Source organism: Aulonocara stuartgranti (assembly GCF_965226115.1).
Source record: "Aulonocara stuartgranti genome assembly, chromosome: 3".
Taxonomy (NCBI): Eukaryota; Metazoa; Chordata; class Actinopteri; order Cichliformes; family Cichlidae; genus Aulonocara; species Aulonocara stuartgranti.
Window position 1 is genome coordinate 5,131,696 of NC_138941.1, and position 15,017 is coordinate 5,146,712.

General features: G+C 40.8%; 1 long non-coding RNA gene across 1 annotated transcript; it reads right to left on the minus strand.

Moving 5' to 3' along the window:
* Positions 1-1,055: 1,055 nt before the first annotated feature.
* LOC309702536 lies at positions 1,056-14,680 on the minus strand. Its single transcript, XR_014275601.1, has 3 exons — positions 14,561-14,680; positions 9,390-9,495; positions 1,056-1,175 (listed from the first exon to the last, which is right to left on the minus strand). It is a non-coding gene; the product is annotated as an uncharacterized lncRNA (long non-coding RNA).
* Positions 14,681-15,017: the final 337 nt, after the last annotated feature.

Here is a 15,017-nt window from a genome sequence, read left to right on the forward strand (position 1 = left end):
TATTTAAATATAATTAATATACAAAACACAATAAAAGTTATACATGAATTATTCATTATTTTGACTATTGATAAAATTCATGTATACTAATCAAAGTTATACATGAGTAACGACATTATTAATAATGATTAATAATAATAATTCTAATGCCAACATGATGACTGTTCATAGCTCCTGCTTTGAAATACTGAACTTAAACATTGACCTGATGAAAGATCACAATTCACAGTGGCCCACTGTCAGAATCATTCTGAATATAAACTCATCGAGTTAATCTGAACCTTTCTCAAATGTGCTGTGAATAAATGCTGCTGCAAGCCACTGTGGGAAAGCTGTGTTATTATCATGGAAACATCTGTGACACAGAGGACGAGGACACAAAGGGACGACACGCAGAGGCTGTGTTAAAGTCAAAAATCCAAATCTTTAGTCCTAAACAGGCAGTGGTTACAAACAGGAAGACGAGCAGTCCATTAAACAGTCTACAGGGTCAAACATACAGAGAATTCAAACAGCTATTAAAAACAAATAACTGGACACTGAAAAACTTCAGTGATGTGTGAGGCACCAAAGGGAAGCAGCTGAGTATATTCAATGAATTCTCTTCAAATACAAAGACAGAAACTCCTACAGGCAGCATGCAAACTGAGCAGGATACACAAAGATCAGAGATTACAAAATAAATCAGAAAAGGATTTCAAACTTACTGAGAGCAAGGCCTCTGTTACAAATCTGTCTAATAGAAAAACATGCTGTACAGATACAATACGCTCAGTGTTCATGGTCATTTAAAAACTGGCTCTACCTGAACCACTTCAATATTTTATGAAGTCACTGAGTCGACCAATTCTACAGTTAGTTTTTTAGCTTTTTTAAGACGAGCAAAACTTTATTTCACTTTGGGTTAGCTCTGCCACACTGATCACAGCTGTATGCCTTAATTCCAGAGTGGGTAACTAGATGCTTCTGTAAGTGGCTACTGCGAGTAAAAGCTCTGCCACACTGATCACAGCTGTACGCTTTAACTCCACTGTGGATGATTTGGTGTTGTTTTAGTTTAGCCCTCACAGTAAAACCCTTCCCACACTCGTCACAGGTTTTTTTTTTTTCTCTCCCTTTCTTCTGTGAGGTTTGTCGGCCTCCTGAGAGCGCTGACTTCTGGCTCCATGTTGGTCCTGCAGTGACAGAGATACAAACAGAGGCAGTGAGTGAAATGCAGTCGTGGAACAAACTCAACCTTCAAACTCCATTAACACTAGTTTTAAACCTGAAGGTGGAGCGTGGGACCAAACACCTTAAAGGTCTCTTATCCCCACCTGCTGGTAGTTCTAACACATTACATCCAACCGGCTGTTAAAGATAATTTATGACTGTTCAAACACTAAAATCATGCACACACACACACACACACACACACACACACACACACACACACACACACACACACACACAGTTTTATAATTTAGATTATTTTGTTGTTTCCTATTACATATTTCTATAATTTGTATAGATTTATACAGAATTATTCAGTGATAATAAATCCTATGTTTGTTTATTCTAAAGGAACCCCGTTAGCTTCCACAACAGATGTTGCTCGTCTTCCGTCAAATACTCACATAAAATATTACACAATAAAGTGGATTCAAGATATCCACATAATTTCACTCTTACATCCACAGTGAGGTTTCACAATTGTTCAAATATAAGCAATCAATAATAATAATAATAATATCAATAACATTGAGGCACATTACACAAATTTCAAAAACAAATCATGTCTTACAATATTTACAACAACTAAAAGCTCTGTAAATCGGCTTTTAAGTGTTCATTGAAGTTTTGAATAATTCTCTAATTTTTTAAGGCAACTTATTCCACTTAAAAGTTGCTCTAAATGTAACAGTTTTACAAAACGTTACTTTTAACTCGAGCATTTACTAAATTGCAGCTTGTTGAAAACTGTGTAATATGATGATGTATTTCATCTGGATACTGCAGCTGAGCAGAATAAATGTGGTGTGTTTAACAGAATTGCTTTCTTTAGAACTACAAGTAAGCCATAGAATATTTTAGCCTGTATAGGAAGCCAAGAAAGGTTATTATGCATTTTATCAATATTAGTATAGTATGAACATCTTCACACTAATCTGGACGCCTTATTCTGGACTAACTGAAGTCTGTTAAGATCTGTCTTATTAGCTGCTGACCAAATGATTGAACAATACTCCAGATGAGACATTACTAGTGCATTAATGACATCTTTCATAATGAAGAAGTGATACACAAAGAGCATTTCATAGCCATAGCTATGCCTTGTCGGCAGAGTCATGTGACATTAGTGATGTTTGTACTTTCAGCGTTAACTTGGTTTTAAAGCCTTTAAAATATACGCCGTTCAATAAGTCGACCTTAATCTGACAGAGAATGTGATGATTTTGTGGATAATTAAAGTCAGTCATATATCCACAAACACAACAAGCTGAAAGTCAGTGATGCTGCTCGGTTTGCAGTCCTGAACATCACGGCACAAGCAGGATTCACTGCACTGTTAATGTTAGCTGTGTTATATTGCTGCCTCTGTTCGGTGGTGTCGAGCCAAACGCACTTTAACGTGTGTTTGAACGAGCTGACGGTTCACTCGTTAAGCTGAAAGAAAGATGCTTTAATCACAGCAGTCACACATGTGTCCACTGCACCATCTGGAACTCTTCTTGTTTACACTCGTAATAACACAAACACTAAATCCTGCTTCTCTGGTGCTGTTGTGTAGCAGTGTGTACACCTGAGACTGTCACCTGTCTGTCTGTCCTGCACTCTCTCTCTGTTTCTTTCTCTCTGATTGTGGAATAAAAGTATGAACATGTGTTTATAAGTTACACTTGTGTTTGAATCCTGCAGCTTATCACACATTTGATTTCCATGTGTGACGACTGCAAGTGTCCCGAGTGAGGACAGACTGAGGGAGCCACTGCTGCACATCATCTGTGAGGCTTTGCAGCCCTGATGATCCACCAGGACAAACTCAACAGTGTGTGAGGAAGAGGAGGAGGAAGAGCCAGCAGCAGCTGACAGATGGAGAGAATAGACAGACTGTTCCCTGTTTGTGAAGGACTGCTAGGAAAGTTTAACATAACTGTCTGTGCTGAATCAGTCTTATTAGGTAATGTTCAAATAATGTGATCATCCCAGTGTTTCCAGTGTGGGAGAAAGTACTCAGGGCCTTCAAGTTACACACTATGAAAGGCAGCAACAAGTTTAATGTTCAGAAACCTAAAGTCTGTATCAGCAGCAGGATGGAGCTAAAAATAAATGTTGGTTTCAGTTCTATGAAGCTTTGAGTATTTTGGATCAGTAGCTGCTGTGTTTGTTGCATCAATTCAATTTAATTCAATTCAATTTTATTTATATAGTGCCAAATCACAACAAAAGTCGCCTCAAGGCGCTTCATAGATACAGAGAAAAACCCAACAATCATATGACCCCCTATGAGCAAGCACTTTGGCGACAGTGGGAAGGAAAAACTCCCTTTTAACAGGAAGAAACCTCCGGCAGAACCAGGCTCAGGGAGGGGCGGGGCCATCTGCTGCGACTGGTTGGGGTGAGAGAAGGAAGACAGGATAAAGACATGCTGTGGAAGAGAGACAGAGGTTAATAACAGATATGATTCAATGCAGAGAGGTCTGTTAATACATAGTGAGTGAGAAAGGTGACTGGAAAGGAAAAACTCAATGCATCATGGGAATCCCCCGGCAGCCTATGTCTATTGCAGCATAACTAAGGGAGGATCCAGGGTCACCTGGTCCAGCCCTAACTATATGCTTTAGCAAAAAGGAAAGTTTTAAGCCTAATCTTAAAAGTAGAGATAGTGTCTGTCTCTCGAATCCAAACTGGAAGCTGGTTCCACAGAAGAGTGGCCTGAAAACTGAAGGCTCTGCCTCCCATTCTACTTTTAAATACTCTAGGAACAACAAGTAGGCCTGCAGAGCGAGAGCGGAGCGCTCTAATAGGGTGATATGGTACTACAAGGTCATTAAGATAAGATGGGGCCTGATTATTTAAGACCTTGTATGTGAGGAGCAGGATTTTGAATTCAATTCTGGATTTAACAGGAAGCCAATGAAGGGAAGCCAAAACAGGAGAAATCTGCTCTCTCTTTCTAGTCGCTGTCAGTACTCTTGCTGCAGCATTTTGGATTAGCTGAAGGCTTTTCAGTGAGTTTTTTGGACATCCTGATAATAATGAATTACAGTCGTCCAGCCTGGAAGTAATAAATGCATGAACTAGTTTTTCAGCGTCACTCTGAGACAGGATATTTCTAATTTTAGAGATGTTGCGCAAATGGAAGAAAGCAGTCTTACATATTTGTTTAATATGTGCGTTGAAGGACATGTCCTGGTCAAAAATGACTCCAAGGTTCCTCACCGCGTTACTGGAGGCCAAGGTAATGCCATCCAGAGTAAGAATCTGGTTAGATACCATATTTCTAAGATTTTCAGGGCCGAGTACAATAACCTCAGTTTTATCTGAATTAAGAAGCAGAAAGTTAGCGGCCATCCAGGTCTTTATGTCTTTAAGACATTCCTGCAGTTTATCTAATTGTTGTGTGTTATCTGGCTTCATGGACAGATAGAGCTGGGTGTCATCTGCATAGCAGTGAAAATGTATGCTATGTCTTCTAATGATACTGCCTAAGGGAAGCATGTATAATGTAAACAGAATTGGTCCTAGCACTGAACCCTGTGGAACTCCATAATTAACCTCAGTGTGTGAAGAGGACTCTCCATTTACATGAACAAACTGGAGTCTATTAGATAGATATGATACAAACCACTGCAGCACAGTACCTGTAATACCTACAGCATGTTCTAATCGCTCTAATAGGATATTATGGTCAACAGTATCGAACGCTGCACTGAGGTCTAGCAGGACAAGCACAGAGATGAGTCCACTGTCAGAGGCCATAAGAAGATCATTTGTAACCTTCACTAAAGCTGTTTCTGTGCTGTGCTGAGCTCTGAAACCTGACTGAAACTCTTCAAATAAACCATTCCTCTGCAGATGATCTGTTAGCTGTTTGACAACTACTCTTTCAAGGATGTTTGATATAAAGGAAGGTTGGAGATTGGCCTATAATTAGCTAAGACTGCTGGGTCTAGAGATGGCTTTTTGAGTAAAGGTTTAACTACAGCCAGCTTGAAGGCCTGTGGTACATAGCCGATTATTAGAGATAGGTTGATCATATTTAAGATCGAAGAATTAATTAATGGCAGGACTTCTTTGAGCAGTTTTGTAGGAATGTGGTCTAAAAGACACGCTGATGGTTTGGAGGAAGTAATTATTGAAGTTAACTCAGAAAGATCAATTGGAGAAAAAGAGTCTAACTTAACATCAATGGTACTAAGAGTAACTGTAGATAATATTACATCTGTGGGATGATTATTGGTAATTTTTTCTCTAATGATAAAAATTTTATTTGTGAAGAAGTTCATGAAGTCATTACTAGTTAACGTTAAAGGGATGGTTGGCTCAAAAGAGCTCTGACTTTTTGTCAGCCTGGCTACAGTGCTGAAGAGAAACCTGGGGTTGTTCTTATTTTCTTCAATCAGTGATGAATAGTAAGATGTTCTGGCTTTGCGGAGGGCTTTCTTATAAAGCAGCAAACTATTTCTCCAGGCTAAATGATGATCCTCTAGATTTGTGACACGCCATTTCCTCTCCAGATTACGAGTCATCTGCTTTAGGGTACGTGTTTGAGAATTATACCACGGAGTCAGGTACTTCTGATTAGAGACCTTAGTTTTCACTGGAGCTACAGTATCCAGAGTCGTACGTAGTGAGGAGGTGAAATTATTAACAAGATAATCGACCTCTGTTGGGGTAGCGTTCAGATAGCTGCTCTGCTCTGTGTTGGTACAGGGCATTGGAGATGATAACAGTGGGTGGATTATATTCTTAAACTTAGTTACAGCACTTTCAGAAAGACATCTACTTTGATAAAGTCTACTCTTCACCGCTGTGTAATCAATTATTGTAAAAGTAAATGTTATCAGGAAATGATCAGACAGGAGAGGGTTTTCAGGAAACACTGTTAAATGTTCAGGTTCGATGCCATATGTTAAAACAAGATCTAGAGTGTGATTAAAGTGGTGGGTGGGTTCTTTTACATTTTGAGAGAAACCAATTGAGTCTAATAACAGATTAAATGCCATGTTGAGGCTGTCATTTGTAGCATCTACATGGATGTTAAAATCACCCACAATAACTATTTTATCTGAGCTCAGAACTAAATTAGATATAAAGTCTGAGAAATCAGACAGAAACTCTGTGTAAGGCCCAGGTGGACGATAGATGATAACAAGTAAGAATGGTTTCTGAGTTTCACAGCTGGGGTGGATGAGGCTAAGCATCAGGCTTTCAAATGAATTAAAAGTCTGTCTTGGTCTTTCATTAATTAATAGGCTGGTGTGAAAAATTGCTGCCACACCTCCCCCTCGGCCTGTGCTTCGAGATTTCTGGTAGTTAGAATGACTCGGGGGTGTTGATTCATTTAAACTAACATAATCATTCTGCTGCAACCAGGTTTCTGTAAGGCAGAGTAAATCAATTTGTTGATCAATTATTAAGTCATGTACTAACAGAGACTTGGAGGAGAGAGACCTAATATTTAATAATCCACATTTCACTGTTTTACTCTTTGGTTCAGATGTGGATACTGTATTGTTCTTTCTTTGTAATTGTTTATGTTTAAGTTGTTTGTTGCTGGTTTTTAGTTTGTTTTTTGTCTTTTTGGAAGCTGACACAGTCTCTTTGGAGATGGGGTTTTTTTTTGGGGGGGGGGGGGGGGTAGCAGGAGGAGAGAAGCTGCAGAGAGGCGTGTAAGACTGCAACTCTGCTTCCTGGTCCCAACTCTGGATAGTAATATTTTGGGGGGTTTAATAAATTTGTCCATATTTCTAGAAATGAGAGCTGCTCCATCCAAGTGGGATGGATGCCGTCTCTTCTAACAAGACCAGGTTTCCTCCAGAAGGTTTGCCAATTATCTATGAAGCCCACATCGTTTCTGGGACACCACTCAGACAGCCAGCAATTTAAGGAGAACATGCGGCTAAACATGTCACTCCTGGTCTGATTGGGGAGGGGACCAGAGAAAACTACAGAGTCCCACATTGTTTTGGCAAAGTTGCACACCGATTCAATATTGATTTTAGTGACCTCCGATTGGCGTAACCGGGTGTCATTACTGCCGACGTGAATTATGATTTTACTGAATTTACGTTTACCCTTAGCCAGCAGTTTTAAATTTCCTTCAATGTCGCCTGCTCTGTCCCCTGGAAGACAACTGACTATGGTTGCCGGTATCTCTAGCTTCACATGTCTGAGAACAGAATCGCCAACGTATTGCTGTAACTGTTTATATGCTTTATATATTCTGAGCTAAGTTGATCTATAGTGTTACATCATATTCTATAAGGATGTTATGTGTTTGTAGACTTCCTGCCCAGTTTGACCCATTTAGCAGAAGTCAGCCTGTTTAAGGCTCTGATATCTATTCTGTGTGACTTACAGCAGTTATGACATGGTCTGATTTTCTCACACAATAAAGGAATATTTCATATATCAGTCTACTCTTCATTCTATCAGACACAGTTATCACAGCTCCTACATTTGCTTTTTACACATATATGTAAGCACTGAGCCAAATTTAGTACCAACATATTAAATGAACAATATTTGTCTCTTATATATGATACATCTGTATACACACTGTCACAGATACTTGTCTGTGAGTGAAGTGATTAATATAATAACTATAATATTGGTCATATTATATTTTGTTAGATTATAATATTATTTATGCCATGTTAGACCCCTAATTAAAGATTGTGAATTATTATGTAGTTTTAGTTTGCATTATTCTCCTGAATTAGAAGAAGCTGATAACTATTGCATTAGTTAAACTGATGTGCACTATATTAAACTGCTGATTTATTGTGGATGAATGATATTGTTTTATGATGCATTATACTGCTGAGTTATAAGAAATACTGTTTGCAGAAAGTCATCGCCTTATTTGTCTGATTAGAAGAGAACATGCTGGAGTTTTCTGCCCCATCTCAGCAGGAGCAGATAAACAGGGAGCCAAAGTCGTAGCTTAGGCGCTGTGTGAGAGAAAGCATGTGAATGTTTAGACTTTTATGATAAGGTGGAGGCACCAGAGGCTATAAGAGTTTGAGCAATGCTCCACCATTTTGAGATCTGAGGCTGTCTGCATCAGTGTCCATCTCCCACGCGTGTGATCATTAAAATCATCGTTTGACTTGACCCGACCGCACCAGTGTTGTTATTGTGGTTTTTCTCTTGTCTCCATCCCCAATATTTTGAACTCGTAACAATTTACATTACCACAGTGAGATGACTTTAGTCTCATGAACAACATCAGCTAATTGTTATTTACAGCTAATCTTAAACGACTGTTCAGCACAGAAATGAAGCCCAACAATCATGTTTCACAGTCCTGTGGTCTCAGCCTCAGATACTCATCAAATCACACAGAGCTCATGTAGAAACAAATGAACTAAATATGTTCTCCTTCATTTCTGTCAAACAAAGCTGTATGAAACGTTTCCAGCTGTTAGTATCATGGTTGCTAGGCAACCTGGGCAGCGCGACGGAGGCTAGACGTCCCATTTCACGAGCCTACGAGCCTCGCACTTCGGCCTTAGCGGTCTTTGAGTACGCGGCCCTTGAGGACTTTAAAGCTGCAGAACCTGAATCGGGATACAGCCATGATGATCTCCAGCCTCGTGCTCGCCAACATTCTCACCTGAGTTAAGAAGACGATCACTGAAATGGTCTCAGCAGGTCCTTTGATGACAGCAATGAAATGCAGTGGTAAGGCTTTTTGGGGATTAAGTTCGTTTTCATGGCAAAGAAGGACGATGCAGTTCATCTGATCACTCCTCATAACATTCTGGAGTGCAGGCAAAATGCTATTATAAAAACTTAAGCAGGAACTTCTCCAGGTTCCAATATTTATGCAATTCTCAAACCTTTTGGCCACGACTGTATAACCTCTTCTGAAGTTTAGTGGATATTATACATGGTTATGCTCAGGATGTGTCGGCCAGTTTCCACTGGAAACGCCTTTTGGTTAAACTGTCAGCGAGGAATTTGCATTTGCACTGTTACATTTTTATATAACTTTAATGCACATAAACAACAGCTGCTTGTTTCAGTGAAAATACATTGATGGGTTTTTAATAAAGTTGTGCAGCTGTAAAGTATTTTGTCTGGTGTCAATTCTATCGTCAGCTACATCGTTATGGCAAATGTTCAAATGCATATGGTGATAAATATCTTTGGTCATATGGTCCTGCTCTGTCTGTCACCTTCTGTGTTGAGCTCATTGTTTCCTCTGTAGTGGCTGAGCTGAGTCCAAGTAGCTGAAAATGTTCCTCTGCTGCTCCGTCAGACTCTCCTCCTCCTGCTGATCAGCTGGGACACAAAACAGATCTTTGTTAGGCTCCACACTGCACTGAAGAGTCAAAGTGTCTCATATGTTCATCTGACAAGTAAAAGAACACATTTTTGTTTCCCGAGGTGGGCAACTTGTTGGAAACAAACACAAAAGGTTTGAGCACTGATACCTGCCATTGCTGGCATTGAAAGATGCAACGCCAGCAATGTGGATTGTCAAGACTCAAACCAATCATCAAGCAAAGACAACAGGGATCAAATGTACCGCATTTTGATCCGGGACGTACTCTGCATGAAAACAAGCGCTCACTCTTCCTGCTCAACAAATGACAAGGGCGGAGCCTTATACCACGTGATACAGCAGCTGTGCCGTGTGATGCTAAAATTAGCAGGGAAAAAACCACGGAGAGCACGTCAGGGATGACGAGAAAGTGACAGGAGAAAATCATTTTCTCCATACAGGTGACCCAGGAGTTTTTTTTTTTTTTTGTCTCTCTTCCCCCCCCCTTCTCACCGTCTCTTCTCCCCTTGGGTTTTCTTTCTTTCTCTCCCCCTCTCTCTCTCATTCATTCCCCCTGTCCTATTTATTAAAAAAAAAAAAAAAAAAAAAAAAAAATGACAAAGGATGAACTGAAGCTCTGCCATCACGTAATGTCGCATACTGCTGTTTCTGATGTCATTTAAAAAAAAAAAAAAAAAAAAAAAAAAAGCAAAGACAACAGGGATCATTTGTTTCTGTTTATTTAGCATTCACAGCATTTGTAGTTGCCTTCTGTGCAGGGGAAGTCCACGCACACTGTGTGGTACTGCCATCCGCAGAAGGTGCATTCAACCTCTGTAAGAGAAACGAGATTGTCTGAGACTGAAATGATATTAACTAAAGAAGTGGTGATTTGTAAAACTTCACATTTTGATCCGGGACGTACTCTGCATGAAAACAAGTGCTCACTCTTCCTGCTCAACAAATGACAAGGGCGGAGCCTTATACCACGTGATACAGAAGCTGTGCCGTGTGATGCTAAAATTAGCAGGGAAAAAAACAACGGAGAGCACGTCAGGGATGAGGAGAAAGTGACAGGAGAAAATCCGTCCCGGTCAACCACCCAAACATCAATAACGGGAACCTTATACAGCGCTTCCCTATACACGTCGAACTCCCGCAGGCACAAAGACATTACGGAGGCTATCACTTATCACCTGACCAAAGATATGGCTCCATCAACACTGTGCAAAACGAGGGATTTAGGAAAACGATCAACACCCTAGACCAGTGGTTCTTAACCTGGGTTCGATCGAACCCTAGGGGTTCGGTGAGTCGGTCTCAGGGGTTCGGCAGAGCCTCCACTGCGGAGGTCGCAGAGGTCCAGCCACGCCCGAATTATCGTGTAAATTTGTGATGACACGCCCCCTTCTGGCCATCACTGGCTGCAGACGATCATGCTACACTGCTTGGCCAATCAGGGCTGCGGGGAATGTAGCGCGCGCAGTAGTCAACATGTGAATGTCGTGGTAGTACTTCGCGTGATTTTTTTTTAACATTTTAATCCATACTAACTATGTCGGGCAAAAAAAGAAAGTGGTTGGACGAATATGTACAATATGGATTTACATGTATCACGGAACGTGATGGGAGTGAGCGTCCTATCTGCATGATTTGCAACGCCAAATTGAGCAACTCTAGTCTCGCACCGGCAAAACTAAAGGAACACTTCTTGAAGCTGCATGGAGACGGGGAATACAAGAACACAACACTTGCTGAATTCAAGGTGAAGAGAGCCAGATTCGATGAAAGGCCCACTCTGCCTGCTCTTGGATTTGTACCCGTTAACAAACCGATCCTCACAGCATCGTACGAAGTTGCTTACCTGATCGCAAAGCAGGGCAAGCCACACACCATTGGTGAAACACTCGTGAAACCAGCCGCGTTAAAGATGGCAAATCTGATACTCAGAACAGCGGCCGAAGGTAAATTATCACAAATTCCTCTTTCAAATGACACCGTCAGCGACAGAATAGAAGACATGAGTAAAGACATCTTGGCTCAAGTAGTCGCCGATCTGATTTCAAGCCCGGCAAAATTCAGCCTTCAGCTCGATGAGAGCACAGACGTTGCTAATCTAAGCCAGTTTACTGTTTTTGTGCGCTATGTGAAAGATGACATGATAAAAGAAGATTTTTTATTTTGTAAGCCTCTTACGACAACAACTAAGGCAGCCGATGTGAAGAAGCTTGTGGATGACTTCTTCGGAGACAACAATCTTTCATGGGACATGGTTTCTGCAGTTTGTACAGACGGAGCTCCCGTCATGCTGGGAAGAAACTCTGGTTTTGGTGCGCTAGTAAAAGCCGATGCACCACACATCATTGTGACTCATTGTATTTTGCACAGGCATGCATTGGCAACAAAAACCTTGCCTCCAAAAATGGCAGAAGTATTAAAAACCGTGGTGGAATGTGTGAACTATGTGCGAAATAGTGCTCTGAGGCACCGCATCTTCAGTGAGCTGTGTAAAGAAATGGGCTCTGAATTCGAGGTACTTCTGTACCATTCTAATGTTCGGTGGTTATCCCGGGGACAGGTGCTGAATCGTGTTTTTGCCATGCGTGTGGAATTAGCCCTGTTTTTGCAAGAGCACCAACACTGTCATGCAGATTGCTTCAAAAATCCTGAGTTCATTCTCATTTTAGCGTACATGGCTGATATATTCGCAGCTCTCAATCATCTCAATCAGCAGATGCAGGGTGGTGGAGTCAATATCATAGAAGCGGAAGAACACCTGAAGGCTTTTCAAAAAAAGCTAACGTTATGGAAACGACGAACAGAGAACAACAACTTTGCAAACTTCCCCCTTCTGGACAACTGTGTAAGTAAGGTCGAAGATGTGTCTGGAATCGGAGATGTTTCTGTATCCACGGAACTGAAGCAAACAATTGCAACGCACTTAGATGAGCTTGCAAAGTCTCTCGACAGATATTTCCCTACAAGAGAGTCATATCCAGCATGGGTGAGACAGCCGTTCACGTTTGCTGTTGAGACAGCAGATGTCAATGATGAATACCTTGACGAAATCATTGAAATTCAGCAGAGCCAGGTTCAACAGCAACTCTTCAGAACAACAACACTCTCAACGTTTTGGTGTCGACAAATGGACAAGTATCCAATTATTGCTAAGAAAGCCCTGGATTTTTTTATATCATTTGTTACAACATATCTTTGCGAGCAATCCTTTTCGACGATGCTGGACATAAAAACGAAGAAAAGGAACATACTTTTCTGTGAAAATGACATGAGACTGGCACTTGCCAAGGTGAAGCCACGCATATCTGAACTGGTCTCTCAAAGGCAACAGCAGAAGTCACACTGATTTGCAGGTATGTAATTTGTTGTAAGTTCATGCATTGTGTTGGTTTTGTTCTTTGAACAAGGTGATGTTCATGTACGGCTCATTTTATGCACCAGTAAAAAAACATATCTATGTCTTGAATTTGAAAAAAAAAAAAAAAAAATTCACTAAAGAGGGGTTCGGTGAATGCGCATATGAAACTCGTGGGGTTCGGTACCTCCAACAAGGTTAAGAACCACTGCCCTAGACAAACGCTACACAGTGCCGTCCCGCAACTATTTTTCTATTGTTGCACTACCTGCTCTGTACACGCAGCGTCGAGCAACGGTGGAGACGGAATTTCAAGCAGGACAACATTTTGCTGCAACAACAAAACGTGAGACATTTGTTGTTTTATGTTTATTTATTGTTATGAGAGAATCATGATCTCAATTCTAAGCCAAAAAATCGTGATTCTCATTTTATGCAAAATCGTGCAGCCCTAACATTAACACAAAACTATTGTTTCACCAGAGAAACACACATGAAGAGAGAGAGAGAGACAATAACAGCTACCAAACAGTCGTCATAATTCGTCACACAATGAGAAAAGGACAAATCAACAAGTAACAATGACTAATTAATATTAAAATCTGTAACATAATGTATTGTTTGGAGTTTAGTCTGATTGGTTCAGGATGACCTGCCATTATCCAATCACACGTCTGCTTACCTGCATCTTTTCTCTTTTTTCTAACCTGAGCACCTGATGGCTTTGAACTTTTGTTGTCCATCTTCCATTGGTTTGAATTTTGCGCTCCAGTACAAACACAAATCCCCCAACCCGAGGATCAGCACAATTAACCTAACAGACCTACACCTTAGTTCACAGATTCACTTTGTCTAAGGTTGATTTCTGGGATTTCACACAACCCAGGATTCAGATCGTGAATCCATGATGGGCTTGGATTTACATCATTATAAATGAAATGTGCTCTACTTGGAAGCAGCCGGCCCCGCCCCTTTTGACGGGTTGTGTGAGACTTTAAATCATCAAACTGTAAATTATAAATTAAATTGTTATTGATCCTTTACCCCGAGTCCTAAAGTGTAGATTTATTTTCTTACTCTTCTTATATTTATTGTTTGTTTACTTGCACCGCTGTAACTGCAGCCTCGTCGTCTCGTCTCTCTATATGCTGGACTGTCTGTAGCGGAGATGACAATAAAGTTTACTTTGACTTCAGCAGCGCGCAGGCGCACCGAGGGCTCTCGCGCTCACTTTATAGAATTTAGAAAAAACATGGGTGCAGATTATAAGTCTGTATCATAATATCTGTTTGTTGTTTTTATTTTGTTTTGCGAGTTGGTTATTAGATGCCGCTCCAGCCAGCCAGAGACTCCCCGCCGCCCCGCCCTCTCCTCCCTGTGCCGCCAGCAGCAGGCGCACCTCGCAAACGGAGGGCGCCCTTACTCCCAGCAAATGGCTGATAGAAAACCGATCGGTGCCTACGAATTTCCCAATATGCGCTGGCATGACGTCGGGGAAGCATGGGTACGACCGATTATTTTATTTTTTTCTTGCCCGTGATGCCCCCCCACCACGATGCATTCTATTGGTTTGCACACTTACACACACCCAGCTGTGGTTTCCTGTTTTGCTGGACTCTGGAGAGCCCCGCCTTTAACGCTCTTCTCTCACAGAGAGCAACAGAAAACTTGGAAAAACTCCAGATTGACTGAACTCAGTTCAAAGTTACCTTGACACCTTTAGATGTGAGACGTAGTGATGGTCCGCTTGAAGCTGACGCTCCGGTGCGTGTGTCAGAAAGATCAACGCGCTGCTTCAGAAGCACCGTGTCGAGGCTTGATTTGTTTGGCCAGAGTCACGTGATCAGTGACGTCTGAAGCTTCGTTTAGAACGTACCTTTTTTTAAATCGAACTTTATTGAAACACAATGAGTATACAACATACAAACAGATGAAGTTTACAAAAGAACAGAACATGAACATACAGAACCAGGAGTAAAAAAATGATGATATGAGTAGGCGAAAAAAATCAACATATAAATATTGTTCTGAGAGGCTTTTTGTTGGTTGAGTCTGAAATTGATTGTATGTACAATTCATATCCTTATAAAAAGGCAGAAATATGGTGTTTTATTAATAAACTTACATTTATGGATATAAAATAGCTAAAAGTATTAACAAATATTT